The sequence below is a fragment of the Enhydra lutris genome, unplaced genomic scaffold (assembly GCF_002288905.1).
Source record: "Enhydra lutris kenyoni isolate GAN:26980312 unplaced genomic scaffold, ASM228890v2 scaffoldscaffold50, whole genome shotgun sequence".
NCBI classification, from domain to species: domain Eukaryota; kingdom Metazoa; phylum Chordata; class Mammalia; order Carnivora; family Mustelidae; genus Enhydra; species Enhydra lutris.
This window is the reverse complement of record NW_019154134.1, coordinates 13,732,334-13,754,965: the sequence shown is the minus strand read 5'-3', so window position 1 is coordinate 13,754,965 and position 22,632 is coordinate 13,732,334.

The following is a 22,632-nucleotide window of genomic DNA, read 5'->3' as shown; positions in this document are numbered from 1 at the left end:
TCAGCCAGGAGTCCACTTCTCCATCTGTCCTTCCCCACTCCTTGTGCTCTCTCTCTCTCTCTCAAATAAACAAACAAAATCTTAAAAAAAAACTTTGCTGTTGCATTTAGGCTTTCCTTGCTTTCCTTTGTCCAACTCCTTTAGGTGTATTTGAAACTTAATTATTGTTTCTTGAAGAAGGCTTGTATTGCTGTATCCTTCCCTCTTAGTATTCCCCGTGCTGCATCCCAGCGATTTTAAAGTGTGTTTTCATTTTCATTTGCTTTCAAATATTTATAAAAATTTTTGAATTTCCTTGCTGACCCATTTATCCTTAGTAGCTACTTGTGATTTCTGTCAAATAAATAAATAAAATATTAAAAAAAAAAAAAGAAACCTTGATTCTTCAGGATCTTCACCTGTATTAAAAAAAAAAAAAAAAAAAAAGAAGGAAACTCATGCCATTTGCAAAGACTTGGATAGAACTAGAGGGTATTATACTAAGCAAAATAAGTCAGTCAGAGAAAGTCAAATATCATATGATTTCACTCTCATGTGGAATTTAAGGAAAAAAATGAACATAGGGGAAGGGAAAGAAGAATAAAATTAGATGAAAACAGAGGGAGGCAAACCATAAAAGACCTTTAACTCTAGGGAACAAACTGAGGATTGCTAGAAGGGAGGTGGATGGGGGTTTGGGGTAACTGGGTGATGGACATTAAGGAGGGCACTTGATGTAAAGAGCACTGGGTGTTATATACAACAAATGAATCAGTAAATTCTACCCCTGAAACTAATACTATAGTATATGTTAACTAAATTGAATTTACATAAACATTTTTAAAAAGTCAGAAATGCATAGCTTCTTGTATATAGTAGTTAGTAAATAATATCAGCTCTTCATCTTATTGATAGAATTTATAATTTTAACCCTTTTTGCTAAAGTTAAGTTTATGGTTATAATAAAGTGAGGTATCAATTTAGAGAAAAATTTCAGTGCATTCTACTGAATAGAAATGTATGTTCAGGCAACAGAAATTGAGATAAAGATTTTAGTTGTATACCATCTTTTTCTACATATTCCTCAATAACCCCCCTTTCTTGCTTCATTTCTCCATGCGTGCATCTGCCCTGCTGAATGATGAGGGTTCTAATAATTCATAGACTTATTAAGTAGGAAATATTTGAACACTTAAAGTTGGTGTCTTTTGTTTGTACTGTTAGATCCTTTCAGCATCCTACTAATAAGCAGTAACTTTCCTCTTTTTTCCCCTACATAAACTATGTCCTGTACTGTAGGTGCTAATATTTGCCATGGTAATCATAGAAAATACCATTGACTTGCAAGTCTCAAGCTATAAGATATGGGGACACCTGGATGGCTTAATTGGTGAAGCATTTGCCCTAGGCTTGGGTCATGATCCCACAGTCCTGGGATCAAGTTCCACATCAGTCTCCTTGCTCTGTGGGGTGCCTGCTTCTCCCTCAGCCTGCCTTTACCCCTGCTTGTGCCCTTTCTCTCTCTCTCTCTCTGACAAATAAATAAAATCTTTTAAAAAACCCTACAAGATATAAAGCACACACTGGAGTATTAGCAACATAATAATCCTTTCATCAAATGGAAATTTTACTTCAAAAGGATTAAGTAGGCAGAAAACTTTGGGTCAGATTTCCATGTTGTTGGAACATCACAAGTCAACACAAAGTTGGTAATACAAATAGAAGACTGAAACAGTAACAGGTCTCAGTATAAACAGAATACATATGTAAACTAATTCCGAAGCTGGTATCTCCCTTACTTAAATTAACTGGGCTATTTGATGTGAATGAGGATGTTAGTAATAGTGTAGTTTTCAAGCCAGAAGAGGAACAACATTCAGACTGACAGCTCTCAAAAGGACCCTAAAACTAATGGGTTGCCTCTCAGCACCTTTATAAACCTTTGCAAACTTCTCCCAGAGTGGATGTTAAAGGTACAAAGAGCAGATTAAGTGAATGGGAAAATAAAGTAAGATAAATAGTGTAATGTTGAATCAATACACCATTTCAGGGAGTAACTTTCCAAATGGTACAGTCAGCCATGTTGATAAATGGCATTTTATGTGATAGTTCTATGTTGCACGAAAAGTAACATTCAAGCACTAGATGGAATGGGACTTGATAAAGGTTGATTTTCTATTCCTGGAAAATTAAAAAAAAATATTTTGGTTACCTTCAGAAAAGTTCATGAAGACAAAATTATCAGAGATGATTTGAAATTATTATATTTGGTGTAATAAAGAGCCAAAACGACTTCATTTGAGTTCCTACACACCTGGTGTATTCCTATTACAGTGCTTACCTTCTATCCTGGATAACTTTTTATGCATATGTCTTATTATTCTTTAAATTTCTGACACTAGGTTTTCTTTCTGATAAGCCTTTTAATCTCCTCTTCCAGCACAATGAGCACATACTAAATTAATGCACAAATGAAAGGGAGTACAGCTGAATTAATAAATACTTGCCCACCTTCCTAGCTTTTTTCAGTTTCTATCTCTAATGTCAAGTCTAGTTTCTTCCTGCTTTCCTCATTTCACATTTGCATTTCAAAACAGCATAAATCTAATACCCATGTTATTTCACTCCTTCTGTTTACCCTAAAGCGGGTGATATTTCTATCTTCTCTGGATAATTATTTCTTTGGAGAGGAGAAAAGAAAAACGTTGCACAGATTTTGCTCATGTATCATTACATCTGAAAAGAGTACCTCTAAAATTTGAAAGTTCTTTTACTTGAGCAGTTTGTAGCCCAAACATATATTGTACTATAAAGGAAAGGGAGGAAATTCCCACCAATAAAACTGTCTGCCTAAGTAATTTAAGATGGAAGTAGGGCGTAAATTACATCTCTACAAGAGAATAGAAAAGTGGGTCTCTGCTGCCACTTGGGAGAATAAATTCTAAGTAGCACATGAAATGGAACAACTTAATTTTGTACATTACAGTGCTTGGCAATTGAATGGATGGGTACTCTTTCAGCTCCTACCAAATGCTACTGACCTGAATCCAAGTCTTGTTGGAAGATAAGGGCAATGAGGGTCAATTCAATTTGATCTTTTAATTCCTGCATTAAGTAAAGGCTCTCTTGGACAGATAAGATGAAGTTCTCTGTTACATGTGCTTCTGAGCACAATTCCAAGAATAGTTTTTCTACTTAGCACAGAACCCAGGACTCTGATTCAGTGGCAGATAATAGAGGAAGGAGAATTGGTCTTTCCACCATTTTTTCCCCAAAGGACTACAAGTTGTTACAACTTCTTTAACTTTCTATTTAAGTGATTCCCCTTTCCCTCCCTTCCCCTGGATTCTGGGAATAAGTTGTTTGACAGTCTTAAATTACAACATATGAAAGGTCTTCTGTTTTTTTTTGTATCTGTCTTCTGAGGTTTGAAAAGTTAGGAACCACTGAGATTGATGTTGTTATTTTTAACACCAGATCTGAGTTTCAGGAATGGAAAGTACAGAAATGTGGTACAGATCTGAAGGTGAAACCACAGGGGTGTGAAAGAAAGGCAAGTTAAGAGGCTTTCTGTAGGGCACCTGGGTGGCTCAGTGGGTTGGGCCTCTGCCTTCAGCTCCGGTCATGATCTCAGGGTCCTGGGATCAAGCTCCACATCAGGCTCTCTACTCAGCAGGGAGCCTGCTTCCTCCTCCCTCTCTCTGCCTGCCTCTGCCTACTTGTGATCTGTCTCTCTGTCTTAAATTAAAAAAAAAGAAAAAAAGAGGCTTTCTGCAACAGGATGGGAAAAAGTTGGTAAGGGTCTGATCTAAAGCATATTAGCCAGACAGAAATGTGTGAGTGTAACCTGTTTAGATTGACCAATTTTTTCAAACAATTGGAGATGAAGATAAAAATTAAAGATTGTCTATGATTTTTGTCATAGATAACTAATAATATTAATTTAGAAGGAAAAGGTAGATGAAGAATGGCTGACTTTTTGTAATATCTAAGGAAAAAATGGCATGAGGCAAACTGAGATGGACAGACCCAGGATTCCTTGGAAGGAAGCTATTTTGGTGAAGTTAGAAGTATGAAATCAGAATGGAAGGTAATATTAATCTTCCTTTTAAATGAGAAAGTTTGGTACAGAGTTATTTTTTATCAGAATACCATTAATACATGGGAATGTATTGCTTGGGCTGCTCTAAGACAAGACCATGCACTGCTGGATGGACATTTATTTCTCACAGTGATAAAAGCTGGAACTCTGGCCTAGTTGGATTCTGGGGGGAGCTGTCTTCCTGACTTACAGATGACCACCTTCTCACTTTGTGCTCACATGGCCTTTCCTTAGTAGGTTTGTATGGAGTAAGAGAGAATTCTCTTTTCTTATAGGTCACCAGTCCTATTAAGTTAGAATCCTATCCTTAAGACTTGACTTAACCTTAATTACTCCCTAGGAGCGCTATCTTCAAAAATGGTCACTTTGGGGTTAGGGCTTCGACATGAATTTTGGGGGAACCCAATAGATGAGCACAAGCAAAGCATGGTGGTACTGAATGGAATAAACCTTAAATTAATTTAGGAATACAAAATTTGCAATACGTAGTTTAGTCCTCAAGAATATTGCTATAGTACTGTGTATATAAACTGTATACTGTATTATTATATACAACATAAGTAAACATAAATATATAAGCAAAATAATTATTGATTAGTATAATGTAATATAATATAATATACAATATATAAAAATATATATATATAAGTATAGAAAGAAATCTGTTTCTTGGCAGTATTTCTAATGAAAACTACAGAGCTCTTACAAGTACAAATCATCAGTGACACTTAAATTAGTCATGTGTTTTGACTCTGTAGACATGGTTTTATTCTTTGAAGGGAGTGTAGTATGTCAGAGAAATTGGAATTAGTTATCAACTTTTAGGCAAAAGAAAAAGCGCATCTGTTGGAAACACATCTATATAGAAAGCCAAGGGACAAAGCACTCCTTAAAGCAATGTGACTTGTACAAAGAGTTAGACAATTACACATTGAGTGTTTATACTTTCACATACATTTTTCAAAGTATCTTTGAAGTGCTTCCAACTACTTCTTTGGCATATAACGTAATTGCAAAACAATAACCAGAAATATACATTCTTGAAATAGGCAGTATCCGAAAGGACTTTACTGCTAAAGGTCAAGGAGAAAATTATTTGTGAAAAAAAAAAAAATAAAGATGATTAAATCCTCAAAAAGAAAAAAATATTCTCATGATGGTGGGTCTGTTTTTTTGTTTTGTTCAGCTTCTGATCAAATATCAATGTATAATTAGAATGTTATGTTTGTGGCTCCTTAATATATTCATTTATATTTGCCCTAACTCACTCTAATACATGACCTCATGTTCCCATTTCAGAAAAGCAGTCATTAGACTAGCCCAGGCTTCAGAGTGGCTTTGTAGATAGGTTTCAAAAATCATTAGTCTGTCAACAATTTTGATGGGCCTGTAAAATATTGTGACCCTGCTTATAGTTATCCATGCCACTCCATCTACTGTTTCCTTGGCCCTAGGTTTTCCTCCTGACCCCTCTGCCATTAGGACAAAAGGATGTATGCAAACCTTCACCAAGTAATTGGGCTCAACATTTATGACCCTAAAATAACAGGAACATAAGGGTGAATAATGAGCCCATGGCCATTCATTGAGCAATTAATATTTTACAGTCATTTTGATGCAGCTTTCCTTCTGTGTCCCATACCTAGTGATATTGTTATTCCTAATACTTGCACTTTATTTTTTTAATTGATTATTTTTTAAAATTTAAATTCAATTAATTAACATAGAATGTATTATTTGTTTCAGGGGTGCAGGTCTTTGATTCATCAGTCTTAGATAATACCCAGTGCTCATTACAACACATACCCTCCCCAGTGTCCAACATCCAGTCATCCCACCCCTCCCAACATCATCCCCTCCAGCAACCCTCAGTTTGTTTCCTGAGATTAAGAGTCTCATGGTTTGTCTCCCTCTCTGGTTTCATCTTGTTTCATTTTTCCCTGCTTTCCTGCCAGGATTCTTTGTCCTGTTTCCAAATATCTATTTTAAGTGTAGTGCCCATCACAGTTGCTTAAAGTAAGGTGTAATTGGCATACATCATATTTCAGGTGTGTGACTGATTTCATATTTATATATGTTATGAAATGATCACTACAATAGGTTTAACTTCTGTCACTTTCCATAGTTTGTAGAACATTTTTTCTAGTGATGAGAACTTTTTGCTGTTCTCTTAGCAACTTTCACATATATAATATAATATTACTAATTGGAGTCACCATGCTACATATTATGTCCCTGTGACTTACTTGTTCCGTAACTGAAAGTGTATACCTTTTGACCCCTTCATGCATTTTACCCACACTCACCTCTGTGTCACTTTATTTATGAAGTTGACTTTAGGGGTTTTGTTTTTGTTGTTTTAGACTCTACATAAGAATGGGATCATATGGTATTTGTCTTTCTCTGTCTGACTGACTTCAACTAGCATTTTTGTCCTTAAGATGCATGTATGCTCCCACTAATGCCATGATGTCATTCTTTTCTATGGCTGAAAAACACTCTATTGTGTGTGTGTGTGTGTGTGTGTGTGTATAAACATACATACACATACCACATCTTCTTATTCATTCACCCACCAATGGACACCTAACTTGTTTTCTGTATCTTGGTCATTGTAAATAATGCTGCAATAAGCCTGGTGGTCCATATGCATTTTTGAGTCAATATTTTCATTTTCTTTGGATAAATGTCCAGAAATGGAAATGTTGGATCATGCGGTAGTTTTATTGTTAATTTTCGGAACAATCTCGTACATTCTTGCCAATAGTTACAAAGGTTCCCTTTTTTTTATATCCTTGTTAATGCTTGTTATTTCATCTTTTTGATAATAGCCATTCTAACAGTTGTGAAATGACATTTTGGTATTGATTTGCATTTTCCTGAAGATTAGTGATGATGACTACTTTTTATGTGTCTGTCATTCGTCTATATGTATAGAAAAATGTTCAGATCTTCTGCCCACTTTTTAATTGGATTTTTTTTTGCTCATATATTTTGGATATCAGTCTCTTATAAGATACATGATTTGTAATTATTTTTTCCTATTCAGTAGGTTGCCTTTTCATTTTGTTGATGGTTTCCTATGGTGTGCAGAAGCTATTTAGTGTAATGTAGTCCCACTTACTTATTTTTGCTTCTGTTGCTTTTGTTTTGGTGTCACATACAAAAAAATCACCATCAAGATTTATGTTAAGTGGTTTTTACATGTATACATTAATCTGTGAAAAAAACATGTATTTATGTGTACTATAAATTTATATATTTTCTATATTTATGCAATTTGTTCCTTTTGTTGAGGAGCATCCAGTGGGTGTATGTATGTGTGTGTAAGTTCCAATGTAATACTCACCAGAAGAGATTTAAATGCTACAGCCCACATTCCTGCTTAGAGCACTGAACCTCTTGCTAGTGTCACAGAGTTACTCTATGTACTGACACTGTTGCTCAGGGGTGGTATGTATCTGTTATAAACATTTTGCATGAAGTAAACTGATCCCAAGGCATAGGTCCAAATTACAGGGACTGAGGTCCTCTCTTTTCCCTCTCTGTAAATATTGGAAGATCTACCCAAAGATAGTGCTATATTTATATTATGGGCAAATGAGGGACCAGAGGAAGTGAGTGAAGAGAGAATTCCATGTTCAATCAGAAAAAGAAGAAATTAGCACTTTTTATCATTTGATGAAGGTTTCATAGACAAGTGTTATTGGAGCATCCTACATTTTCTGTACTAGGTAAATCTCAGGAAAAGTTACCAGCCAAAAGATTTAACCTTTATATGGTATCATTTTCAAATTCCTTTGCTGGGGCAATGTTTTTGTTCCTTTGCATTCTCGAATGCAGGTTCATGTTATCAGGGATAGCTGAAGCTGCTTAATGCATAGCAATGGTAGTGAAATTGAAATCTTAAAGTGAAGTTTAATGTTATCTAACACTTCTCTTTTGAAAATTATTGGACTGACACTCTTTGTTATCCTTCTTTTCAAACTTTTGATTTACCATCATCTACCTGGTTTAAAACACTAAAAAAATTACAACAGTGCCATATATCTTTGTTTTTAACTAACTCAGAGATGAGTACAATGAAGCCAACAGATGATGGAAATGAATGTCATGTCAGCATTTGTACTGAATTAGCCATTTATCTTTTGCCATGTTCAACAAGTGTGCTCTATTTTGTGAGTGCTAAAAATAAGAAATGGCTGCCAACTTTCAATAGACTATCTAAAATGGTCTATAAATGAAATTATTGAGACAAATAAAAGAGAATTAAAGGCAAGAATGAGTCTTTTTACACTGGAAGAAGTGTAGGGACAGTCAAGGGATACTTTATAGGGAACAGAATCATCCCAAGCCTTTAACCACAGACAGACCATTCAGTCAGATGGAAGACTAGGTAAACAGATAACATTCCTGGAAAATGTACTGAGTCAAATGTCCTCTAGCTGGGCAGGAACAGTAGAAGAAAACAGTACCCTACGAGCGCCCTCGGCATCTGCTGGGCAGTGCCATTGCGCAGTGCTGTGTAACTCTCAGTGCTCAGAACACCTACCATAATAGGGCAGGTACTCCTTTGACTTAACTCTGGAAATATTTTTAGTTGCAAACGTAAATCATTGCTCCCCATTCCCCTTGTGGATTGTGATAAGCAAAATGTAGTTTAGTGTTCAACTCTACACTGATTTTTACTATGTTGAAATATCCTATAGACATTCTTCTTTCTACCAGAATTAGGTTTCTTTAGAGTGATACTGTCTCAACATTATGGCAGGGTCTTTCAGGATTTATGTCTTTGGTGGGGAAAAAATGAGAACACTTTTCAGATCCAGTGTATTCTTTATGGACTCAAAATTCAAGTCTCATTTTTCAGTTGTTGTTTTTTTTTTTTTTTTAAGAGTAATAATGTGGAAAATAAATGGTCTTGAGTATATGGAAACCACAATTTGTTCTTTATGTTCTCCAGTAGAAAAATAAATTATATCCCATTTATCTACAAAAAAAGAAGAAATAATATGATTGGGAACCATATTAGGGGGGATAGTAGTTCCTCACCAGCATTTAGAGATAGGAGCTACTTCTCAGTGTATGGGATATGGCTCATTTGAGGTGTATTCACTGGCATATGGATTTGCTCAAAGACAGCAAAATTTTTTTCTGCATTTGTGGAATACTGATCTGGTTATTTTTAGATGGGCATGCCCACTAGCAGAAAGAAAGGTTTCTCAACCCTCTCATATTGGCCTTGAAAACTATAGTGAGACACCAAGGAGATAATGACAGCAGGTAAAAGTTACTGAGATTTGGTCTCATTCCTCCATGTAAATCTGAGAAGATAATCCTCTTAGGCAAATGAGGCAGAGTTGGTTGTTTAAAAAAAAAAAAAGTAGTACTAATTATTGCAAAGCTGTTTATTAGTTTTAGCTGAGGAGGTTTAAAAATGTTAATATCTCCCTTTTTTCCTCCCCACTATGTGTCTTCTGTACTTCTTTCAGTCCAAAGGCCATTAGGAAAACCTGGATGAGGAAAGCAGCTTTAGAGGCTGTGGAGACTGGTTACAGGGAAATTAAGACAAAGTGTATATATCAAGGATACCGTAGCTAAGCTCCTCACTGTTAGAGAAAGAAATGACAGATAGGAAATGGGAGAAAGTTAGAATGGACATTGTAAAATTTGATAGAAATTAATAATATGGGTATGAACTCAGGGTTTTATATATCTTTGTAGAGACCTAGATACAGACCTAGGTACAGAAATTAAATACCAAAGTACAAAGTGTGTATTGTCTATTCTATCTTTGGCCACTTGCTGTGATAGGAAAAAGACATGTTGGCTTGAAGAGCTCCTACTGCAAAATCTAGGACAATTTGGGCGTCTAAATAAATGTTGATTGTAATAGGTCGTATTGAATTATATCCCACTGAATAAAAGAGGTTGCTGGAGGGGAGGTAGGTGGAGGGATAGGGTAATCAGGTGATGGGGCATTAAGGAGGGCATTTGATGTAGTGAGCGGCTGGGTGCTATATGCAACCGATGTCACTAAATTCTTCCCCTGAAACGAATAATACAGTATGTGTTAATTTAAATAAAATTTTAAAAAGAACAAAAAAGATAAATCTAGGAGGCTCCAATGAAATAAGTGAGCACATCAATGTGGAGCAGAAGAAAGCTTTTATTTACAGAAGGCCAAATAATAAATGTAGAAGAAATGGTAGAATTGGAAGATTATAATTTGGAAACAACTGCAGTAAAAACTTGGTCAACAAAGAACATGAATGGATATTAAATGTGGATGAAAGCTTAATGACCAACAAAATATTTATGTAGTCTTTAAAAATCTTATAAAACACTTATAAATACAATGGAGAAAGAGCAGCTTTAGGGGAGAGTAATTTGAGCAGACTATAACCAAGACCTCCAACAACTGGTGAGGATTTTCACCAGAGGTGGGACATACTGATGTTACACATCTCCCTGATGGGATACAGGAAGAAGATAATATCACTTTGGTGATTTTTTCTGCCAAAAATCCATAGCTTGAATCTGGTCATGAGGAAACATTAAACAAATTTAACTGGAAGGATATTTTACAAAATAACTGGCATATATTAAATATAAAAGTTAGTAAGGTGGAAGAACTGTGAAACTCTTACAGACTTAAGGTAGAAAGCTGTGGCATCCAAGTGTAAAATATCATCCTGGTATGGATCATTTTGCTTCAAAGTATTTTATTGGGATTATTGGCAAAACTTAAATGAGATCTTTGGATGAAGGGGTACAAGATTTCTTTGTACCCCACTTCAAATTTTATTTTGTAAATTATTGCAAAAAGTATGAACTATACCTAGGTATCCCCTCACACAATATTAAATCAGAATCTCTGAGGTTGGATAAATTTTGGAAAGATTCTCAAGTAACTAACATGTAGCTAAGGTTGGGTATAGCTGGCTGAGGCTGAGTCTGAGCAACAGTTCATTAAGACCAAAACTTGCAACAGGAAGCATTCTAAAATGGGTATATTTTTATTTTATTTAGTATGAATTCTAATAATGGGTTTATGTCTAGTGCTTAACTAATGAATGTATGCAATTGCTCCATTCTTTCAGAGTTGCTTGTAGTGAAATAGAACTATTTTATTTTCTGTACATTGCAGCCCTTGCAGTGTTCCACATCACTTTTAGTTATTTTTTCTTGATTACTGAAGTATCATGTCAAAGTATAATTGACATGTTACATTTGTTTAAGGTATACAGCTTATTGATTGGACAATTGTATACCACAATAAGTTGTAGTTGCCATCTGTCACCATACAACAGTATTACAATGTTAGTGGCTGTATTCCCTATGCTGTAATTTTTATCTCCATAACTTATTTCATAACTGAAACTTTGTACCTCTTAGTCCCTTTTATCTGTTTTGCTATTGCCCCATTCATCTACCCTCTGGAAACCACGAGTTTGTTTTCTTTATTTAAATAGGTTATTTTTTTCTTTGTTCATTTGTTTTATTTTTTAGATTCCATATAAAAATAAAATCATGTGGTATTTGTTTTTTTTTTTTAATTTTATTTTTTATAAACATATAATATATTTTTATCCCCAGGGGTACAGGTCTGTGAATCACCAGGTTTACACACTTCACAGCACTCACCATAGCACATACCCTCCCCAATGTCCATAACCCCACCCCCCCTCCAAACCCCCCTCCACCCATCAACCCTCAGTTTGTTTTGTGAGATTAAGAGTCACTTAAGGTTTGTCTCCCTCCCAATTCCATCTTGTTTCATTTACTCTTCTCCTACCCCCTTAACCCCCCATGTTGCATCTCCTCTCCCTCATATCAGGGAGATCATATGATAGTTGTCTTTCTCCGATTGACTTATTTCGCTAAGCATGATACCCTCTAGTTCCATCCACGTCATCGCAAATGGCAAGATTTCATTTCTTTTGATGGCTGCATAGTATTCCATTGTGTATATATACCACTTTTTCTTTATCCATTCGTCTGTTAATGGACATCTAGGTTCTTTCCATAGTTTGGCTATTGTGGACATTGCTGCTATAAACATTCGGGTGCACGTGCCCCTTTGGATCACTACGTTCGTATCTTTAGGGTAAATACCCAGCAGTGCAATTGCTGGGTCATAGGGTAGTTCTATTTTCAACATTTTGAGGAACCTCCATGCTGTTTTCCAGAGTGGTTGCACCAGCTTGCATTCCCACCAACAGTGTAGGAGGGTTCCCCTTTCTCCGTATCCTCGCCAGCATCTGTCATTTCCTGACTTGTTAATTCTAGCCATTCTGACTGGTGTGAGGTGGTATCTCATTGTGGTTTTGATTTGTATTTCCCTGATGCCGAGTGATGTGGAGCACTTTTTCATGTGTCTGTTGGCCATCTGGATGTCTTCTTTGCAGAAATGTCTGTTCATGTCCTCTGCCCATTTCTTGATTGGATTATTTGTTCTTTGGGTGTTGAGTTTGCTAAGTTCTTTATAGATTTTGGACACTAGCCCTTTATCCGATATGTCATTTGCAAATATCTTCTCCCATTCTGTCAGTTGTCTTTTGGTTTTGTTAACTGTTTCCTTTGCTGTGCAAAAGCTTTTGATCTTGATAAAATCCCAATAGTTCATTTTTGCCCTTGCTTCCCTTGCTTTTGGCGGTGTTCCTAGGAAGATGTTGCTGCGGCTGAGGTCGAAGAGGTTGCTGCCTGTGTTCTCCTCAAGGATTTTGATGGATTCCTTTCTCACATTGAGGTCCTTCATCCATTTTGAGTCTATTTTCGTGTGTGGTGTAAGGAAATGATCCAATTTCATTTTTCTGCATGTGGCTGTCCAATTTTCCCAACACCATTTATTGAAGAGGCTGTCTTTTTTCCATTGGACATTCTTTCCTGCTTTGTCGAAGATGAGTTGACCATAGAGTTGAGGGTCTATTTCTGGGCTCTCTATTCTGTTCCATTGATCTATGTGTCTGTTTTTGTGCCAGTACCATGCTGTCTTGATGATGACAGCTTTGTAATAGGGCTTGAAGTCCGGAATTGTGATGCCACCAACTTTGGCTTTCTTTTTCAATATTGCTTTGGCTATTTGAGGTCTTTTCTGGTTCCATATAAATTTTAGGATTATTTGTTCCATTTCTTTGAAAAAAATGGATGGTACTTTGATAGAAATTGCATTATATGTGTAGTCTCCCTCCTCTTTAGGTAGCATAGACATTTTCACAATATTTATTCTTCCAATCCAGGAGCATGGAACATTTTTCCATTTCTTTGTGTCTTCCTCAATTTCTTTCATGAGTGCTTTATAGTTTTCTGAGTATAGATTCTTAGTCTCTTTGGTTAGGTTTATTCCTAGGTATCTTATAGTTTTGGGTGCAATTGTAAATGGGATTGACTCCTTAATTTCTCTTTCTTCTGTCTTGTTGTTGGTGTAGAGAAATGCAACTGATTTCTGTGCATTGATTTTATATCCTGACACTTTACTGAATTCCTGTACAAGTTCTAGCAGTTTTGGAGTGGAGTCTTTTGGGTTTTCCACATATAGTATCATATCATATGCAAAGAGTGATAGTTTGACTTCTTCTTTGCCGATTTGGATGCCTTTAATTTCCTTTTGTTGTCTGATTGCTGAGGCTAGGACTTCTAGTACTATGTTGAATAGCAGTGGTGATAACGGACATCCCTGCCGTGTTCCTGACCTTAGCGGAAAAGCTTTCAGTTTTTCTCCATTGAGAATGATATTTGCGGTGGGTTTTTCATAGATGGCTTTGATAATATTGAGATATGTGCCCTCTACCCTACACTTTGAAGAGTTTTGATCAGGAAGGGATGCTGGACTTTGTCAAATGCTTTTTCAGCATCTATGGAGAGTATCATATGGTTCTTGTTCTTTCTTTTATTAATGTGTTGTATCACACTGATTGATTTGCGGATGTTGAACCAACCTTGCAGCCCTGGAATAAATCCCACTTGGTCGTGGTGAATAATCCTTTTAATGTACTGTTGAATCCTATTGGCTAGTATTTTGGCGAGAATTTTTGCATCTGTGTTCATCAAGGATATTGGTCTGTAGTTCTCTTTTTTGATGGGATCCTTGTCTGGTTTGGGGATCAAGGTGATGCTGGCCTCATAAAATGAGTTTGGAAGTTTTCCTTCCATTTCTATTTTTTGGAACAGTTTCAGGAGAATAGGAATTAGTTCTTCTTTAAATGTTTGGTAGAATTCCCCCGGGAAGCCATCTGGCCCTGGGCTTTTGTTTGTTTGGAGATTTTTGATGACTGTTTCAATCTCCTTACTGGTTATGGGTCTGTTGAGGCTTTCTATTTCTTCCTGGTTCAGTTGTGGTAGTTTATATGTCTCTAAGAATGCATCCATTTCTTCCAGATTGTCAAATTTGTTGGCATAGAGTAGCTCATAGTATGTTCTTATAATTGACTGTATTTCTTTGGTGTTAGTTGTGATCTCTCCTCTTTCATTCATGATTTTATTTATTTGGGTCCTCTCTCTTTTCTTTTTGATAAGTCTGGCCAGGGGTTTATCGATCTTATTAATTCTTTCAAAGAACCAGCTCCTAGTTTCGTTGATTTGTTCTATTGTTTTTTTGGTTTCTATGTCATTGATTTCTGCTCTGATCTTTATGATTTCTCTTCTCCTGCTGGGTTTAGGGTTTCTGTCTTGTTCTTTCTCCAGCTCCTTTAGGTGTAGGGTTAAGTTGTGTACCTGAGACCTTTCTTGTTTCTTGAGAAAGGCTTGTACCACTATATATTTTCCTCTCAGGACTGCCTTTGTTGTGTCCCACAGATTTTGAACCGTTGTGTTTTCATTATCATTTGTTTCCAGGAATTTTTTCAATTCTTCTTTAATTTCCTGGTTGACCCATTCATTCTTTAGATGGATGCTGTTTAGTCTCCATGTATTTGGGTTCTTTCCAAATTTCCTCTTGTGATTGAGTTCTAGCTTCAGAGCATTGTGGTCTGAAAATATGCAGGCAATGATTCCAATCTTTTGATACTGGTTGAGACCTGATTTAGGACCGAGAATATGATCTATTCTGGAGAATGTTCCATGTGCACTAGAGAAGAATGTGTATTCTGTTGCTTTGGGATGAAATGTTCTGAATATATCTGTGATGTCCATCTGGTCCAGTGTGTCATTTAAGGCCTTGATTTCCTTGTTGATCTTTTGCTTGGATGATCTGTCCATTTCAGTGAGGGGAGTGTTAACGTCCCCTACTATTATTGTATTATTGTCGATGTGTTTCTTTGATTTTGTTATTAATTGGTTTATATAGTTGGCTGCTCCCACTTTAGGGGCATAGATATTTAAAATTGTTAGATCTTCTTGTTGGACAGTTCCTTTGAGTATGATATAGTGTCCTTCCTCATCTCTTATTATAGTCTTTGGCTTAAAATCTAATTGATCTGATATAAGGATTGCCACTCCTGCTTTTTTCTGATGTCCATTAGCATGGTAAATTCTTTTCCACCCCCTCACTTTAAATCTGGAGGTGTCTTCGGGTTTAAGATGAGTTTCTTATAGGCAACATATAGATGGGTTTTGTTTTTTTATCCATTCTGATACCCTGTGTCTTTTGATTGGGGCATTTAGCCCATTAACATTCAGGGTAACTATTGAGAGATATGAATTTAGTGCCATTGTATTGCCTGTAAGGTGACTGTTATTGTGTACTGTCTCTGTTCCTTTCTGATCTACTACTTTTAGGGTCTCTCTTTGCTTAGAGGACCACTTTCAATATTTCCTGTAGAGCTGGTTTGGTATTTGCAAATTCTTTCAGTTTTTGTTTGTCCTGGAAGGTTTTAATCTCTCCTTCTATTTTCAATGATAGCCTAGCTGGATATAGTATTCTTGGCTGCATGTTTTTCTCATTTAGTGCTCTGAATATATCATGCCAGCTCTTTCTGGCCTGCCAGGTCTCTGTGGATAAGTCTGCTGCCAATCTAATATTTTTACCATTGTACGTTACAGACTTCTTTTCCTGGGCTGCTTTCAGGATCTTCTCTTTGTCACTAAGACTTGTAAATTTTACTATTAGGTAACGGGGTGTGGACCTATTCTTATTGATTTTGAGGGGGGTTCTCTGAACCTCCTGGATTTTGATGCTTGTTCCCTTTGCCATATTGGGGAAATTCTCTCCAATAATTCTCTCCAATATACCTTCTGCTCCCCTCTCTGTTTCCTCTTCTTCTGGAATCCCAATTATTCTAATGTTGTTTCATCTTATGGTGTCACTTATCTCTTGAATTCTCCCCTCGTGTTCCAGTAGCTGTTTGTCCCTCTTTTGCTCAGCTTCTTTATTCTCTGTCATTTGGTCTTCTATATCGCTAATTCTTTCTTCTGCCTCATTTATCCTAGCAGTCAGAGCCTCCATTTTTGATTGCACCTCATTAATAGCTTTTTTGATTTCAACTTGGTTAGATTTTAGTTCTTTTATTTCTCCAGAAAGGGCTTTTATATCTCCCGAGAGGGTTTCTCTAATATCTTCCATGCCTTTTTCGAGCCCGGCTAGAACCTTGAGAATCATCATTCTGAACTCTGGATCTGACATATTACCAATGTCTGTATTGATTAGGTCCCTAGCCTTTGGTACTGCCTCTTGTTGTTTTTTTTGTGGTGAATTTTTCCGCCTTGTCATTTTGTCCAGGTAAGAGTATATGAAGGAGCGAGTAAAATACTAAAAGGGTGGCAACAACCCCAGCAAAATATGCTTTAGGCAAATCAGAAGAGATCCCAAATCGTGAGGGGGGAGAAAGGGGATAAAAAGAGGTTCAGAAAGAAAAAAAAAAAAAACAATTAAAAAAGGAAAACCAATAAAGAAAAAATATAAAAAGCAAAAAAAAAAAAAATATATATATATATATTAGATAAACTAGTTAAAAAATGTTAAAATAGAAAAGGGTAAAAGTTAAAAAAAATTAGCAGTAGAACTAAAACAAATTGAAAAAGAAAAAAAAATTAAATTAACTGCAAGGCTAAAGATTCATGGGGAGAAAGCCATGAGTTCCGTGCTTTGCTTTCTCCTCCTCTGGGATCCGCTGCTCTCCTTGGTATTGAAACTACACTCCTTGGTAGGTGAACTTGGTCCTGGCTGGGTATCTTGTTGATCTTCTGGGGGAGGGGCCTGTTGTAGTGATTCTCAAGTGTCTTTGCCCCAAGTGGAGTTGCACTGCCCTTACCGGGGGGCCGGTCTGAGTAATCCGATCGGGTTTGCTTTTGGGAGCTTTTGTTCCCTGAGCGCTTTCTGTAGAGTTCCGGAGGGCGGGAATGAAGATGGCGGCCTCCCGGTCTCCAGCCCGGAGGAGCCGAGAGCCCAGGGCCCCACTCTTCAGTGCACCCTCAGAGAACAGCGCCCAGTTACTCCCATCACCCTGGCCTCCGGCCGTGCTCCGAGCTGACCGAGGCTGCGACCGGTTCAAGGTAACCCCGAGATTAGAGTTTACTCCTCTGCTCTGTCTCTGTAGCCGGCTTCCCCGTTCTAATACCTGTAAGCTCTGCGACACTCAGACACCCCCGATCCTTCTGTGACCCTGCGGGACCTGAAGCCACGCTGACCCTGCGTGGGCTTCACCCTGGTTAAGCCTCTGGAGCGATGTCCCTCAGCGGAACAGACTTTTAAAAGTCCTGATTTTGTGCTCCGTTGCTCCGCTGCTTGCCGGGAGCCGGCCCCTCCCCCCGCGGTCTATCTTCCCGTCGCTTTGGATTCACTTCTCCGCCAGTCCTACCTTTCAGAAAGTGGTTGATTTTCTGTTTCTAGAGTTGCTGTTCTTCTTCTCTTCGATCTCCCGTTGGATTTGTAGGTGTTTGCAATCTTTACATAAGCTATCTAGCTGATCTCCCGCTACCTGAAGTAGTCTCAGCCTGCTACTTCTCCGCCATCTTGACTCCTCCCCCCTGGTATTTGTTTTTTTTCTGTCTGATTTATTTCACTTAGCATAAATGACCCTGAGTGATCCAGGCACCCCCTCATTCTTTTTTATGGCTGAATAATATTCCATTGTGTACATTTACCACATCTTCTTTATCCATTCAACCATCAATGGACACTTACGTTGTGTCCATATCTTGGCTTTTGTAAATTATTCTGCAATAAACATAGGGGTTCATTTCTTTTTGAATCAGTGTTTTTGTTTTCTTTTAGTAAATACCCTGTAGTGGAATTACTGGATCATATGGTATTTTTATTTTTAATTTTTTGAGGAGTCTCCCTATTGTTTTCCACAATGGCTGCACCAATTTACATTTCTACTAACAGTGCACAGGATTCCTTTTTTTCACATCCTCATCAACACCCACCTGTTGTTTCTGGTGTTTTTTATTTTAACAATTTAGATAGGTGTGACTTCATATCTTATTGTGGCTTTTTGTTTTTATTTTTGAAATTAAGATTCACTCATTTATTTTTTTTTTCAGTGTTCCAAGATTCATTGTTTATGCACCACACCCAGTGCTCCATGCGATATGTGCCCTCCTTGTGGTTTTGATTTGCATTTCCATAATGATGAGCGATGCTGAGCATCTTTTCACCTGCTTGTTAGCCATTTGTTTGTCTTCTTTGAAAAAATGCTTATTCAGGTTCTCTGTTCATTTTTTTAATTAGATTATTTTGGGGGGTTGAGTTCTAGTTCTTTACACTTTTCACACATTAAACCCTTGTTGGATATACCATTTACAAATACTGTCTTCTGTTCACTAGGGTACCTTTTTGTTTTGTTGATTTCTTTTGCTATACAAAACCTTTTTATTTTGGCATAGTCCAAATAATTTATATTTGCTTTGTTTTCCTTTCTTTAAGGAGACATATCCACAAATATGTTGCTAATGCTGATGTTTAAGTTCTATTTATTTTCTAAGTAAAAATGAGCAAAAACTTGATTTACTTGGAAATTTAGTAAACTTCCATGACTTAGAGACACTTGGTTTTCTATAAGTTGTCATTAGTTTGATTTTGATAATGTTTTATATTTACATAATATATTTATTTAAATATACTTTACCAATACATTGGTGAGTAATTCACTTGGGTTTCTGTTCTAACAGTGCATCAGATAACATATTAAAATCCCTCTCTTTTCTGCAAATATTTCTGGATTATTTACAAATGGAGGAGTTTTCACTGGCCCTCCATGCACTACCTCTGCCCTTTGCACAGGCTTATATCTGTACAGATGAGAGCATCATCTTCTCATTTTGGGCGGGAGCTGAGGGATGTAGCAGGTGCTTGGATTCTGCAGATGGTCCAAGATTAAGACCTTCAGATTGGATACATTTATAGTGGGCCATAGATAATAAGTGAAGATAATTTTAGTGGCATTACCAAGGCTTGCCTCAAACAAATTGTGAAATGTACCAAGGCAGTCATTGGAGCCTCCCATTCTTTGCAGTACCCAATCTGTCTTCCCTGCTACTGTTTGCTAGGTGTCTCTTGGATACACAGTTCGCACAATCTCAGCTGCCACAACTTTGGCTAACTTTTTGCTAAGGTATTGCATGGTAAAATCTTTAATACTAACCCTTCCCAGGGATGTTTATTTCCTAAAAACGGTATGTATCAAAACTGACTTGTGTATGGAAAGAGAATATTTTATAGATAATAATAATTACTTATGAGTCCATTTATCTGCCAAACATTTTGCTGCATAATCTCTATTATCTTATTTTGTCTTCTTAAGTACCATATGAGGTAAGCTCCATTGTTTATATCCACATTATAGAGGAAATCTTGAAGCTAAGAGCATTAAGGCAGTTTTCCCAAGATTACAAAGCTGGTGATTAACAGACCTAATGTCAACCCAAATCCATATGATTGCAAAATCTATCCTCTAGGCTCTATTGACTGTGATGTTCTTGCTTGGAGGTACCTAGACCATCTACTCTTGATTTTAGAGAAGTTTAGGGAGTATGAGTCTAAGAAAAGAACCTCATGATCCAGTATCTCTTTCCAGCCAACTGGTCTTTACTGTTTTGTAGACCATATGGTACCCAAGAATATTCACCCAATTATTTCTCTCATCATACTTTTGCTCAGACTGCAGCCTCATGATGAAACCATTTTTCAGTTTTTTAACGGGTATCTAAATAAAGAGAGTTATTGGGAGTTTTTCTGTGACAATTTTTCCAATCCTTTCTTATGTTCATGTATTCATTTAAAGAGAAAACTGAGTAGAGTAAGGCCTTACAGCTATTTCTGGCCTGTTGAGATCAGTGAGGTACTAGTTTCAAATATACAAAATACACCTTTTTAGCCTTCTCTTTGAGGTATATATTTAGTTATGCATTTTAAATAAGGCTTTATGTTCCAAAGCAATTAAATTGTAATGAGGAAAACAGAATAACTGAGAGCATCCAACATATGCGGTATATTTTGAGATAATTGTGGTTAATCATTTTCTAGTTGCAGTAAAGTCATTTCAGTTCAGACCCATTTAACTGAGGCAATCAAGTACTCAGAAAAGACTGAAAACATCCTTGTTTTTGAGGTATTATTTAAATATATTTATGACATGTCAACATTTCTGTATTTGTATGCCAATACATTAGTGCCTTTTTTTGGCTGACAGTGCTCAAAATATTTAAAAAATTGTAGCTTTTTTCAATGCTACATTGCTTAAGAAACATAGGAAGGTTACAATGAGAATAATACTTAAGCGATAGAGTTATCTTCCTGAAAATACATAGGAAATATATGAGGATAACACTTAAGTGAGATACTATTATCTTCCATTATACTGCTGGGAAAAAATAATGTGCTTCTCTACTTAACCAAACTAATCAAGTTAATAACTGCCATTTACCTTGTGCCAGGTATGATTGAGGTGTTAGGATTATTATTGCTTGTTAGATTTAAATAAGTGAAGATCTTTGGAGCTGCCTACTAGCTATATAGCTAGACATGAGCATAGATAGATTACAAATCCAAGGTTATCTCACTTCAAAATTTATCCTCTTAACCAGCAAGTTTTATAGCTAAGGTAAAATAAATCTTAAGGTCTCATGTTTCTGTAAGTAGTATCCTGCTGGTATTGACATTTACAGTTAAAAAAACATACTGCTTAAAAACTAAAAGTGCCATCTTACACCAACAATTGATTTGATGGATGAAGAAAATGAGGACCACAAAGGATAAATGATATTCTTAATCTAGAAACATTTCATGAAACAAAATGTTAACCAAATATTAGATAAATGATTATATTCAGTATTGCTTACTATTGAGTCTATTCACTTACTCTTGTAGTAAAAGAAAGCCAGAATTGTCAAAGATGGAGGTCAGTTGATAGGGCAGGCATGAACCATCATAGGGACAATATATATACTCTAGCCCATTTTTTTTTAACTCCTCACATCTCTTGTATGTAAAATGGAGGTACTGTAACATCTGACTGCTGTGTAGATGATGATGGTTAAAAGGGAATATGTTTGAATGCCTGGCATATAGGTGTATTCAATGAGAGGTAGATGTCATTATTGTACTACTTTATTAAGCTCTTCATATGTGAGTGTCATGGTCTCAGCTTTGCAGGTCCCAGAAGGTCAGTTATTTTATTGCCTTCACAAATGATCTAGCAGATAAAAATTTAGGATGTTTTATCTTAGGAGTGGTGTTCTAATAAATCTTTAACACTTGGCTTTTGGAGGGGTTAAAGGAGGAGAGAAGTTATTTGTAGAATTTGCTGAATTCTATCAGGCTCTCTGCTCCGCGGGGAGCCTGCTTCCTCCACTCTCTCTCTCTCTGCCTGCCTCTTTGCCTACTTGTGATCTCTGTCAAATAAATAAATTAAATATTTTAAGAACAGAATTTGCTGAATGCTATGTGTAAATTCCTTTAATCAGGACAGGTTTGAAATTACCAACATATCTACTGACTTGTACCATTCTTGAAATTTTAACAGCAGCCTCTCTGGGGTAGGTATTAGCTAAGTTCAGCATGCATTCTCTCTCTCTCCTCTGGGTGTGTGTGCATGTGTGGGAACACATGTGTCTATATTAATACAAAAGCACATATAGCTATATAAATGAGTGTCAAATTATAATCACAAATTTACACTCTAGGCATATATTCAAAACAAGAATAGCTATATATTATCACTGTCACTCAGCTATCATAACAAATCTTAGGTCTAAGACAGGTCCTTCCTTGGATGGTGTTGGAGACATAGGGATAAGTTGTGTTCTTGGATATATATTATGATAGACTAGATTCGTATTATTGACCTTCTTGCCCCCATGAATAGTCCATTCCAGCACAGAATGGTTCCCTGGAGAATACCTCACCTTTCTTTGACTCTCTTTGATCACTGACAAATTAAACTTAGCATTTTACTCTCAGACAGTGGTCTTCCCCCAATCTAGATTGGGATCTTTTTAAACAAATTCAAGAGAATAGAATTCTAAAGAAAAGAAAGTCCACATTTTGCTGGGGTAATTGGGGGGAAACTTCATGGATAGAAGATGGCATTTGAAAGGTGTTTCAAAGTATGAGGACAAAAAGGATATACATAGACAAAAGACAATGCAGAGAGAGAGCACAATTAAAGCAG